Consider the following 12,971-nt stretch of genomic DNA (forward strand, 5'->3'; position numbering starts at 1 on the left):
GCTGACAGCGCAGAGCCGCCCTGACAAAGGCTCTCTGTAGTCTCTGGGCATAGACCTCCCACAACTACAGATAAAACAGAAGGAGATTAACACGTGTTCGAAGCTAAACAAATAACTTAGGGGATAATATTTTTAAATGTTTATATATCTAGATTCCGACCGTTTAAAATTCAATTTCAAGGTATGCAGATATGACGGCAGGAGATACTCTCAGTCTTGTGCAGCAGCATCTGCTAAGACAGCCCCTGCCTTCTGTGGGTGTCAGGGTCTAAATCTTCCTTAGCTATCAGTTTGTTTCTCAGGAAGTGTGCCAGAGAATTTGTATATGCAGAGGAATGGGGGGCCCCAGAGCTTCACTGATTGGGGAGGACGTACTGGATGAGAGTTCAGAAACTGAAACCATGGTTTCTTCCTCTACTCCTGGTCTTCCTCTCCTCTTGGTGACCTTCTGCCAGTCTGAAGCAGGAAGTTTCCTCATAACAACAAAGAGATAGAGTGGGACCTAACATTGTTTCTTATGAGTTGTCATCTTTACACCTTTGAATTGGAAATGCCTGTGTAATCTATTAGGCTAACAGAAAATATATGTTGTGGGCTTCCCTGGTGGCGCAGTGGTTGAGAATCCGCCTGCCGATGCAGGAGACACGGGTTCGTGCCCCGGTCCGGGAAGATCCCACATGCCGCGAAGCGGCTGGGCCCGTGAGCCATGGCCGCTGGGCCTGCGCGTCCGGAGCCAGTGCTCCACAACGGGAGAGGCCACAGCAGTGAGAGGCCCGCATACCGCAAAAAAAAAAAAAAAAAAAAAAAAAGAAAATATATGTTGTGATAGCTAAAAGCAAGCGTTTTGGGGTTATTAGATAAGAAGTGTTAAATACCTGTAGAATATCATTAATATTCAAGATGTGCTTTTATTATCTTTACATTATTACAAATACATAATTACGAGATTATTATCTTTACCTCTGAACTCAAAAAAAAAAAAAAAAAGAAAGAAAGAAAAGAGGAAAGGGGGCTTCCCTGGTGACGCAGTGGTTGAGAATTCCCCTGCCAATGCAGGGGACACGGGTTCAGGCCCTGGTCCGGGAAGATCCCACGTGCCGCGGAGCGGCTGGGTCCATGAGCCATGGTTGCTGAGCCTGCGCGTCCGGAGCCTGTGCCCCGCAACGGGAGAGGCCACAACAGTGAGAGGCCCGTGTACCACAAAAAAAAAAAAAAAAAAAAAAAAAAAAAGAGGAAAGGAAAAAGACTCCAGTTACTATCATCTCATATCTCTGAACTTGAACTATTGGAATGATTGCCTTTGCTATATAAGCAAAGTTAACCTGAATGTATCTGCATTTTCCCTTGGGAGAATGGTATTTAGACCATCCCACGATAACCAACTAGTTCAAATCTGTTCTGGAAACCAGTTAAATAGAAAAAAAAATCTCAAAAAATGAATATTTGGAAAATGACGTTCCCTTTGCTCTGGAAAAGGAGTGCTTTGAGCAGCTAGGAGAGTGGCTCTTTCACGGTTCCTCTCCCTCTGCACGGGTTCGTGTTCAGCTTGAAGAACCACGTTACTTCACCGAAGATGACGCAGCAAACAACACGAAGAAGAGCTGCGACAGAGAAACGGGGCAAAGAAGTAAGAATGGGAAAACGCTGGTCCCGTGCTGCCGTCCTCTCTGCCCCGCTTTCTAGCCCTCCTCTAAACTTCTTGCTCACTGGTGGGAAAGCTCTTTCTCTGTTTCTCTCTGTGTCTGTTTGTCTGCCTGTCTCTCTCTCTTTCTCTGTGTCTCTGTGTCTCTCTCTCTCCTGACTTTTCTTTTTCATTCTGTCCCAGGAAAATGCTTCTCCCTTAACAGTTTACACATGGCATCTCAAACAACCATTTCTACGTTCTTAGTATTCTGAAAGACTAAGAATTCTGACTCCTTCATTCTCTAAGCAGATGTTCGTGTGGATGAAAAATGTCACTTGCCCTATCAGTAAACAAATGATGTTGCAGCCATCAAGCCATCGGCCATTATAACCGCTCCAACAGGTGAGCTCTGAAGAAACCCAGGGTGGAGACAAATAGGCTGCCAGCCACCAAGTCAGCCACTGCCTCAACAGTGCACCCTGAGGGCATTCAGGATGGGAAAGAACAAGATACTGGCCCTAGATAGTTCAAGTGCCAAAGGAATGATTTCAATGAGCCCAGGCTCTTGCATCTTCCTGTACATAGAAAAGCTCTAAATTCATTAACTTGAGTTGTCTGTTTTTTCTTTAATTAACAGTAATCATCTGATGTTCCAACTACATGGTTTTTGTTGTAAAAACTCCTGTATATCCTGGCTCCTCCCTTCCCTCTTTGGAACAGTCCCTCGGAACTACCTGAGAGGCTGTCTTCTGGGCTTAAGTCCTCAGAAAATCTTCCAAATAAAACATAATTCTCAACTTTTAGGTTATGCATTTTTTTTCAGTTGATATCCCCAGTAATTTTAATAGCTTCTAGACTCACTCCATGGAAGTGCTAAATATTGGAAAATCTCTTGCAATAGTGTATATAAACCCTTACAGAGAAGTCCATGACCACAGCCTTTGGGACACATCACTCAACACAGCTTGCCTTGGGCATGTCAGGGACTGGGATATTGATACCGCCCTGTGAAATACTGTAAAGATGTAGTAAGGACCAATGAGCTTTCTCAAGGAGTCCCCTATTTCTAGGCTAGAGATCATAACTCAGTGCTAATTAAAAGGCTGAAAAGACACAGGGGAAGTAATTCCAGAAAATTTTCAGAGAATAATTCTTTAGAAACTCCTATGAGACTAGTTACTAAATTCATAATGGTTTCACCAAAAGATCTGATCGTTGGCACTGTATGTTTCAGAAATGCAATTGCCTTAGCAGAATTGGCTGGCTGGGCACGTGGCAGCTATTCTTTTTTTTTTTTTTTTTAACGTGCTGCCACTATAAGCGTTTGCTATTGTATTATACCTCATAAAATGTCAGTAAAATGGGAGCAACTATGAAAAATACCCATGAGCCAGTTTTTATGAAGTTATAATAAGGAAGGGATTTTTTTTTTTTCTACTGAATATAACAAGTTTAATCTGTGTGCCAGTAAGAAAGTTGGTGGGGAAGTATGGAAGGACAAATGACTCAGATAAGCAGCCAACCACAAGCATTCAATCACGTACAACCGTGTGTCACTCAACCCCAGGGTTTCACTTCTTTCTTTGAAGAGATAGGTTTCTTGAATGAAGTGTGATCAGGCCAGATACATCAAGAGTAAGAAGGAAAGTCATCTCAGGGGGGAATTTTTATAGGCAAGGGGGTTACTGTCACTATTATTAAGCACCTACTATTTATCAAGCACTGTTCTTAGCACTTTGCATATTTGATCTCATGTGTTCTCAGCAACTCTATGAAGTTGGTATACTGATCTCTGTATTTCAGATGCCTGCCACCGGGAAGTTAGGTAAATTTTGCAGTCTCACAGACAGTGGCTTTGGAGAGTCCCAGGCCGTTTCTCCTCTAGGTGAGCTCCAGGGGCACTCAATAAAGGACAAGTGAAATCCGACGAGGGCTGCCTGGCAGATGCCTGAATGAATGAAGGGAAAATCTCACTGCTGGGCCACAGAAAGGAGCCTGTGAATTCTACTCTCCTATCTTTAAACCAACCAAATCCCCAGCAACAAACCCAAACCACAGTGGTATTAGCGCATCACCCCAGTCCCTGGAAGTCATGCAGGCAAGCTCCAATTGCATCCTGTTTCTCTGATCTTGTTTAGCGTCTCATCTTGGCTTCCAGTCATTGCCTTTCACCTGCTTACATCCTTGGCTCATTATGTCCACACCTCCTCCATATGCTCCATTGGACGGGATTCTGTGATTCTGATTTGTGTGTTTCAGCTTCCGCCTTTCACTCATGTGAGTAAAACCTGTGGGCCAGGCCTCTTGCCACACAGATCTTGGCCAGCAAGGATACTGCACCATGTTCAGAGATGAATGTTTAATCACTAGTAACTATATTTGGACATTTTCCTAAACGTTGTTAAGCTATTGCTTTTCAAGCTGGTAAAACCATTTTGTGTTTCATTTCATTTTATTTTCAATCCGTAAGGTTGGTTCGTTGTCAGGTTAATCATTTGGTAACTTAATTCTTTCTTCATTTCCCACTGGGGAGCCCAGGAGGGACGGCTCAACAATGCTCAGCCCCGTGGTTCCTTCCTTCAGTTGGGCTTCTACTTCCTGCAAGTAGAGGTGGAATTCCTGAGTCAGACCCTAGAGACGATGTGACGGGGACATGGGACAAAAAGAGGTATTCTATTCGGGTGGCTGGGGAGGAGTGGGTAGAACTTCCTATGGTCGGGCTGGGTCCGGACCGTCTTGTTCCTTTACCAGGGCTCCCCCACGATGCTTACCTGGGATGAGGCTGCAGCGCCTCTCTCTCCCAGTCATGCAGAAGGAAGCAGAATCTAGAGGCATTTAACATCACTTATTTTCCTTCCCTTACAGAGGTCCGAGATGAATATGCTGAGAATTAATAGCTTTAAAGAAATGGCTTAACAACTTTTAGAAAAATGTCCAAATATAGTCATGATGATTAAATACATTTTTCTGATCACAGTTAATATTTACCAATTCAAGTAGAAACTTTTCAGTTTATATCTATTTTTGTTTCAAAATCTTAAACATCATTTTCAGTTTGTCAACACTCTAGCATCTAAATTTAATGTTTTTTTGGATTTTTAACTAGATTCCTTAGCTTCCCTTACAGTTTTACATAGATCATGACTAAATATCAAATGAATTTGAGGAACAAATCGCCCAATCCATTAAAATGTTCCCTGCAAAATATCCTTACTACCTTTCTGTTGATTTGAGCAGTTTTCTGTTTTTAAGTTGAAACTTTCCACAAGCTGTTACTTATTTTTCTGTTTCTGAAATTCTTGATAGAAACCAAAATAACAGCATTTTATCTCTGATAGGACTCTTAGGACTCTTGACTACTTCTGATTTATTTCTGATGCTCTTCCATTTTAAATTTAATTTAATGAAAATTCAATTTAATTCTAACTATAAATGAATTTTAATTAAAAAATTAATTTTCTGTGTTTTACAATGTAAATTAGTTAAACTAAAAATCACTTGCTAAAAATGTAATTTAAGGCTGACATGCCATTCGGGGAATTGGTAAAATGATTCTAAATGTGCTTACATTTTGGAAATAATAATTTCATTACAAAACATCTGCAAAAATCAAAAGTCACATGCTGAATGCCAAAAATTTGGATGGAAAAAGTGGTTCATATTGGCACATCCAGTAAATTTATGATTTGCCACCATTTTAGCATTCCATTAGGATTATTTGATCAGGTAGCCAATCAACCTCAATTTAGCCAATATGCAGAAGAATACATTCGATTACATGTAATCAAAAATATTTTTATTCAAACTACAGTTTGTGGAATTTTGTCATTCTGCAAAGTAATTAGTTCAAGAATTGATTTTTAGTGAATTGGCCTGCCTCCCTATCCAGGACTCTGTAGTTAAAAATACAAACAAGAACATCAATAATAATGGCAACATTTATCGTCAATAGACAGTGAACCAGCACTGGGCTTGGTACTCTGCCGTAATCGTCTTCATTGAATACAAACAACTTTTCAAGTAAGGTATTATTATTATAATTTTACAGAGAAGGGATTTGGGGTTCAAAGAAGTTAATAATATAAATTGGCCTGGGGGGGAAGAATCAACACTTCTTGTCGCGATAGCCAGGCTCCCTAATATAGCTCCCAAGCTGTGAAATGCAAGATAGAAATGACCCATCTCTGCCCTCGATCTATAAAGATTGAGATGAAGAAAGAGGTTGCTCCTGTTTCACCATCTAAATAGAAAGAGCTCAGCAGTTCCACAGATTGTAGCACCTGGGGCAAATTGCAGGTGGGCTGGGAAGGTCTCCAGCCCATTAATTGCTGAGAGTGTGGGAGTGGCAGGAGGTGGCACAGCCGATAGGTCAGGTCTGGGCATCCAGCTTGCAGGGGGTTAGAGACTGGCCTCTCCTGGTCATGGCTGCAGCTCCACATTCAGCATAGTCAGCTGCCTGCTGGTCCCAGCGCCTCAGCACAGTTCTCCATTCTTCCCCTCTAAGGCCGTTAGGTCTGTTAGATACAAAGGGATGGGCTGTGGCTCCTAAGAGCAGCCTGGAACTGATTATTCTCTGGAGTGATGTCAGTCAACCCTGCATGGCTGCGAGGAAAGTGAGGTCTCTTGTCTTCTAACCTCAAGGCATAGGACTGAAGCGCACGTGCTCAAATCTCGTTCAAGGGATCCAGCTGTCAAGGTCCACAGAACAAGAGGGATGCATATGGAATGCTTTTGACCGGCATCTGGCAAGCTTTTGTTTGGATGGCTTGGGATGAGATGTTTATGGGCTGAAATGTCGTATGAGTCTTAGCTCTTTATTAATACCAGCCAGCCAATAACCCCTCCTCCCTTTCCTGTCCCTTTCTGTGACTGTCACTGACTAGCCTGGTGTGATTATCCTGAATTTTCTACTCCAGTGACAGGTCTGGGTGTAACTGGTGATTGCTATGTGCTCTGTCATTCTTGCCTCTATGCTGCTTTCCCTCTCCTGCTGCAGCTTCAGGAAGAACAGAGCTCGAGAATGAAGGGAAAGGGACCTGGGAAGATTTCCTTTTCCTTCTTATTTACTTATTTATTTATACAGCAGCTTCTTATTCGTTATCTATCTTATACATATTAGTGTATATATATCAATCCCAACCTCCCAATTCATCCTGCCACCGCCGCCCCCCCTTTGTCCTTTTCCTTCGGCTCGAGATGACATGCTACAATATCTGTCCGATTATTTTTCCCTTCTAATGCCTCATCTCATACCCTTCTCAGAACGAATGTTTCTAGTTAGTGAGATGACAAGTTTTGATATACAATTTTTTAGTGTATTTTTTTTGAAATTGACAAATCAGTGTTCTTTTAATATATTCACAAAGTTGTACAACCATCACAAAGTTGTATAACAGAAAATTATCACGATCCTCCAGAGAAACCCTCTTCCCGTTAGTCTCCTTTCTCCTCCCTTCCCAAGCCCCTGGCAACCACTAAGCCACTTTCTGTGTCTATTGATTTGCCTTTTCTGAAAATTTCAGAAAAATAGAATCACAATATATGACTTTTTGTTTCTGGCCTCTTTCCGTTAGCATGATGTTTTCTGTTTTCGTCTATGATACAGGCTACACCCTGTATCAGGACTTCATTCCTTCCTATGGCTGAATACTATTCCAGTGTGTGAATATATCCCATTTGTTTATCTGTTCATCAGCTGATGGAAATTTCACTTGTTTCCATTTTTTAGCTATCATGAATAATGCTGTTATAAATATTCATATACAAGTTTATGTGGACATACGTTTTCATTTCTCTTGGGTAATACTAAGGAGTAGACATATTGGGGCATATTGTACTCTATATTTAAATTCCTGAGGAACTAACTGCCACATGATTTTCCCCAGTGGCTGCCCCATTTTTTTTTGTTTTTGTTTTTGTTTTTTGTTTGTTTGGTTTTTTTTGTTTTTTTGTGATAACGCGGGCCTCTCACTGTCGTGGCCTCTCCCGTTGAGGAGCACAGGCTCCGGACGCGCAGGCTCAGCGGCCATGGCTCACGGGCCCAGCCGTTCTGCGGCACGTGGGATCTTCCCGGACCGGGGCACGAACCCGTGTTCCCTGCATCGGCAGGCGGGCTCTCAACCACTGCGCCACCAGGGAAGCCCTGGCTGCCCCATTTTACATTCCCACCGACAACGATACATAGTGAAGCAAGATAATAAATTAGTGCTAAGTAAGGCAAGTAAATTACTGAAACTAGAAATGGACAATGTCATTAGTGTGTGAGATTAAAATGAAAAAAACATACTACAGTGAGTGACTGCAAGGCGAGATGGGAGATGGTGTTGCTTAAAAGAAGAAATGAAAAACGATTTTGATTTACTGATGTCAGTGAACAAACTGGGATTTGTACACATAACAAGCACTAAAGCTAGGAAGCTGCCTTCCACGTGCAAGAACAAGAAACTAGGAGAAGAAAGGATATCCTGAAATATTCAAGGAAGCTTTCCTTTTTCTGCCAACCTGAGAGATAACAATAGGGGATTTGGACGAAGACAGTTTTTAAATGTTTGTAGACTATTTTTGGTTTTGTCGAAATTCCTCAGGTGAACAGAGGAAATCAATATAAATGATAGAGATCTCTGATACACTTAGGAAATGCAAAACAATGACAACGGTAAGAGCTGGACAGATCCAAACTGAAACAGAAGTGGTGGAAATTTCCATTACCTTCTGAATATTTATCCCTGAGACTATAGTAGAACATCTACTGCTAACATTCATTCAGTCAGTGCAATGCTGAGTTAGAATGGTTTAATCAAACACATTAGTCAAATTTTTACCCCCATATCCAGGAGACGCAGTCTTTCACAGATGTTTTATACATATAGGATCACCTGGAAAAGAGACATGTTCTCAGCTAAGTATGGAGAAGACTTGATTAGAATCACTTACAAATATTTTGGGGCATTAGTCTTAGGTATTAGGATGTTCTGCATAAAGCCCCCAGAAGTTAATAGGAATTAATACTGTAAATCAGATCTATGATCAGCCAGAACAGGATTAGGCCCCAGTTAAGACCACAGGGATGGTTTTTGAGATGACACCTGAGATTCTGGCTCTCAACTGGCACATAAGGAACATACTAGAACTCTTTCTCATACTTTCAGAGCCCATGTTTGGATCTGTCACACACATAAATCTTTTACAAAATTTCATTATAGTATACTTTTTTCTTTTTTCTTTCTCTTTTTGGCTGCACCGTGCGGCTTGTGGGATCTTAGTTCCCCAACCAGGGATCGAACCTGTGCCCTGTGCAGTGAAAGCATGGAATCCTAACCACTGGACAGCCAGGGAATTCCCAAAATTTCATTATATTTTGACTTGCCATACATATTTGTTGAGATTGGGCTTCACTACATGTTGCAGAGTCCCAGAATACCAATGGCTTAAACAAGATAAAATTTTATACCTTTCATGTAAAGTCCAGAGGTGCACAATGCAGGGTTGATATGGCAGCACTAATCCATGGTGACCCACTCTTTGCCTTCTCACCAGGCTACTTCTGTCGTGTGTGCCTGTATCTTCATGGTACAGCCATCACAGCTGCATTCCAGGCAGTAGGAAGGAGGAAGAGACAAGCAGCGGCAGGTGTGCCCCAAGCTTATTTATAAGGAGGATTAGAGAAGCTGCCAGAGCAAACTTCCACTCCCATCTCACCTAAGAACATAATCACATGACCACACCAAACAGCAAGGAAGGTTGGGAAACACAGTTTTAATGTCCAAAACGATTTGCCCGACAGAAAGAAAAGGTAGGTTTCCATTTTGGTAATTTATTTCAATTACCATGAAAGAAAGGGAGAACAAATACAGGGGGACAGACTACAATACTTGCCATGTTTTGCAAGTAAAGTACTAGTCTAGGTTGGGTATTGTCATTCTTCCTTTTAGTTTCCCTACATTTACTTTTTTGAGTTTCAGTGTTGGCTTCGACTTCTACTGTAACTGCCTTGATCCCTGGGAGCTCCAGCCATGGAGATGAAAACTAGATAAGGGTGCACTTCATGGAGTAACAGTGAAAATGTTTCCTCTCAGTATCACACTATTATTACTGAATGGTTATACTTATCTCTTGTGCCCTCTTCCTGTGATTATCGACTTCAGTTTTTTAATTTTTAACAAGTTATCAAATTTAACGACTTAGCAAATCATCTTTCCAGACTGATTCCTAAACGTTGTTGTCTGTTTTCATGACAGCCATCTCCACATCACTATGAACACTTTGGATGCTCTCTGGACCTTCTGAAGCACGGATGTCTCTCCTGTGACAAATGTCAGAAGTGAGTAAATGAACTTTACCTCAATGGAGAGAGAGACACACTTCGGATAAATGATCAAAATTCATCAGTGGTTTGCCAACTTATGGATCATCAAAAGGAAATATGCTCTATGTCCAAAGAGATGGGAATAGATAGTGTCCTTTAAAATCTGGGACTACAGGTAATAATAAGCATTGTGTATTTGTAAGTTGCTAAGAGAGCAGATCTTAAAAGTTTTTATCACAGGAAAAAAAATTATAGCTGTGTGCCGATGGATGTTAGCTAAACTTATTGTGGTGATCATTTTTCAATAAACACATACATCAAATCATTATGTTGTATACCTGCAACTAATATAAACTTATATGTCAATTATATCACAATTTAAAAAAATAAAATAAATGTGGGAATATAATTACAGAAAAAGTTGATAGTGAAACATCCTAAACATTGAAAGAAAATCTTGCTTCAGGTCCCAATTCAAGTGGGCTACCAAGTTAAAGAAGGAAAAAACAGTCTATTTAAACTACATAAATATAGAAAGATATTTTAGGAACAGAATTATCCCTCAAAATTATTCATCTAAATCTTTTTATTTTGTAGATGAGGTTATTGAGATGCAGGGAACTAAGCTGAAAACACTCCTGAAATGAATTATAAACCTCTTGAGAATATCATTTCTATTTTTGTCATTATTGAATAATAGTCACCTGTAAGTATAAGACTTTGTGAGATTCTCACAGAGATACAAATGATTAAAAATGATGTAAATCATTAATTAATGTAAAGCCCTTATTAATAGAAATTTTGGAGCAAATTCCTAAACTTCTAAAAATGAGGGGAAAGAATTATTCATAAAAAGACATAGTTCAGAGGATGAGATTGACATTTAAGTATAATACTGTCCTTCTTGTGCATGTAAAAGAACCAGTCAATATTTAAGTGTAATTATCTAACTACTAACATTTAAAAGGAAAAAAAAAAGAAAATGGAAAACAAACCATTGGGTTTTTTTCATCATTTATTTCCTACACTCTCATCTCTTCATAGCAGGTAAGATATAAATTTTTTTTGGTGAAATCTAATGAAGAAACTCACCAACCTGGCCATCAGGGCTGAAGCCAGGGCATCTATCAGCTAACAATTACAAGTTGTATTTAGTCCCATTTATTTGTAAATTAGCTTCTTCTTTTCGGTATATTCTTCCAAAAGAAGGTTTGGAAAATATTTTATCTGCTTCTATTGGTTAAGGAACATTTTCTTTCTTGCTTTGATTGCCTAATGATGAAAACCATCACTATGATCAACTTAAAAAAGACCACAGATAATCTAACCGTGAAGCTAAAATAATTGCTAACCTTCCATCATTTCTGCATCTTCCACAGAATGCCCTTCAGCCTGAAAAGTTCACTGAGAAAGTCGGTAACAATTCCTGTCATTGCTTTGTATCCCTGATCATTGTGCGCAGAAAAGAGCTGACGTGACCAGTGCACTGAAGATGTCATTCCTGGTTCTTTTAAAGGGCACCTCTGTCAATTTTGCTGCTGTGGACATCTATCCTTCCTTAAGAGTCCTAAGTTAAAATTGAAGAATTTATGAAAAGTTGTTATTGAGGTGATATTAAGATATAGTAGCCTTTAATGTATTATCACATTCTTAACAAATGTTACTGGGATGGCAAAATAAGGCAAGAAACAATAAAAAAATGTGAACAGAAGGGATTTCATAGGATTTATCCTTGGTTTGTCTTTCTCATTCTCCCTCTTTCTTTTTCTCCCTTCCCTTCTTTCTCCCTTCTTAGAAACTGGTTGTTGAAAACCTGTTACTGAATGATTTTGTAATGGCAGAACATGCTCTGGCAACATATCAAATGCTTGAAAAAATTAACGTGAGAAACAGGCTGGCAGAATGCTGAATTCATTTAAAAGACAGCAACTGTTATGGAATAAACAATCAAAAGCGAACACTAGCTGGAATTTAAAGTAAAATTTCTTACCTAATTGAAGACTGGTATTAATTGAACTAATTCTTCAATGCATAAGGGCCATTTTCATACTGTCAAAGTGTTGTTTATAGCATGAGTTATGCCTTCTTATGCACTCTCTGGAGGGATTGTAAAGAGCTTGTGACCGTTTTTGAACGGTTAAAATACTCAGTACATCATCACCAAGATGTCCTTCTAGGAAAGAATTTCACTTAAATCCAGTTAAAGTACACTTTAATAGTCACAAGAGGATAGAATTGTCATCAGAATAAATCTATCATGCAGATAGATAGATAGATTCTTGTGGCAAGAATTATATAAAGCCCAGAAGCTTAACATTTTACTGGAAATTTTTCTTTCAAAAACTGGAAATAAAAATAGAAATAATTTAATTTTTCAGTTCATGGAAATGAGCTTATAAAACTTTCAGACCACAATGGTAAGGTAGATTCACAGAAAAAGGGGAAATTTTAAAAATTATGAGGTTTGGGGGGTTTTGTTTGTTTGTTTGTTTAATTCTATGCAAATAACTTTGAAAACCTGAATAACATAAAAATATTTTGAAAAATATAACTTACCAAAACTTAACCAAAAGATTTAAAAAAAAATCTAGGCAGATAGATTTCCAAAAAAGAAATAAAGTAGTCCAAAATTTGCTTTTGTTTCTTCAAACGTTTTCCTGGGAGAATTCTATAAAATCTTTAGAGAACATATAATTCCAATGTTATTTAAATTGTTTCAGATCATAGAGAAAGAGGAAAGTCCCTAAGTGCATTTAATAAAGCAAATAAAACATTTATACCAAAGGAATGACAAAGATCACAAACAAGGAAATCTATAAACCAATCTCATTTATTAATAAAGTTCAAAATCCAAAACAAAATATTAGCAAATAAAACTCAGTAGTTCCTGAGAGGAGACCAAGATGGCAGAGTAGAAGGATGTAGAACTCACCTCCCCCCATGAATGTATCAATCATACATCTACCCGTGGAACAAAAATTGACCGGAGACTGCAAGAAAGATTCCTATACAACCAGGGCTATAAGAAAGGAACACATGGAT

General features: G+C 39.4%; 1 long non-coding RNA gene across 1 annotated transcript; it reads left to right on the forward strand.

Moving 5' to 3' along the window:
• Window positions 1-4,116: 4,116 nt before the first annotated feature.
• Window positions 4,117-11,548, forward strand: LOC136792928 (uncharacterized). Its single transcript, XR_010837549.1, has 3 exons — window positions 4,117-4,292; window positions 9,862-9,944; window positions 11,309-11,548. It is a non-coding gene; the product is annotated as an uncharacterized lncRNA (long non-coding RNA).
• Window positions 11,549-12,971: the final 1,423 nt, after the last annotated feature.

The sequence above is a fragment of the Kogia breviceps genome, chromosome 17 (assembly GCF_026419965.1).
Source record: "Kogia breviceps isolate mKogBre1 chromosome 17, mKogBre1 haplotype 1, whole genome shotgun sequence".
Taxonomy (NCBI): Eukaryota; Metazoa; Chordata; class Mammalia; order Artiodactyla; family Physeteridae; genus Kogia; species Kogia breviceps.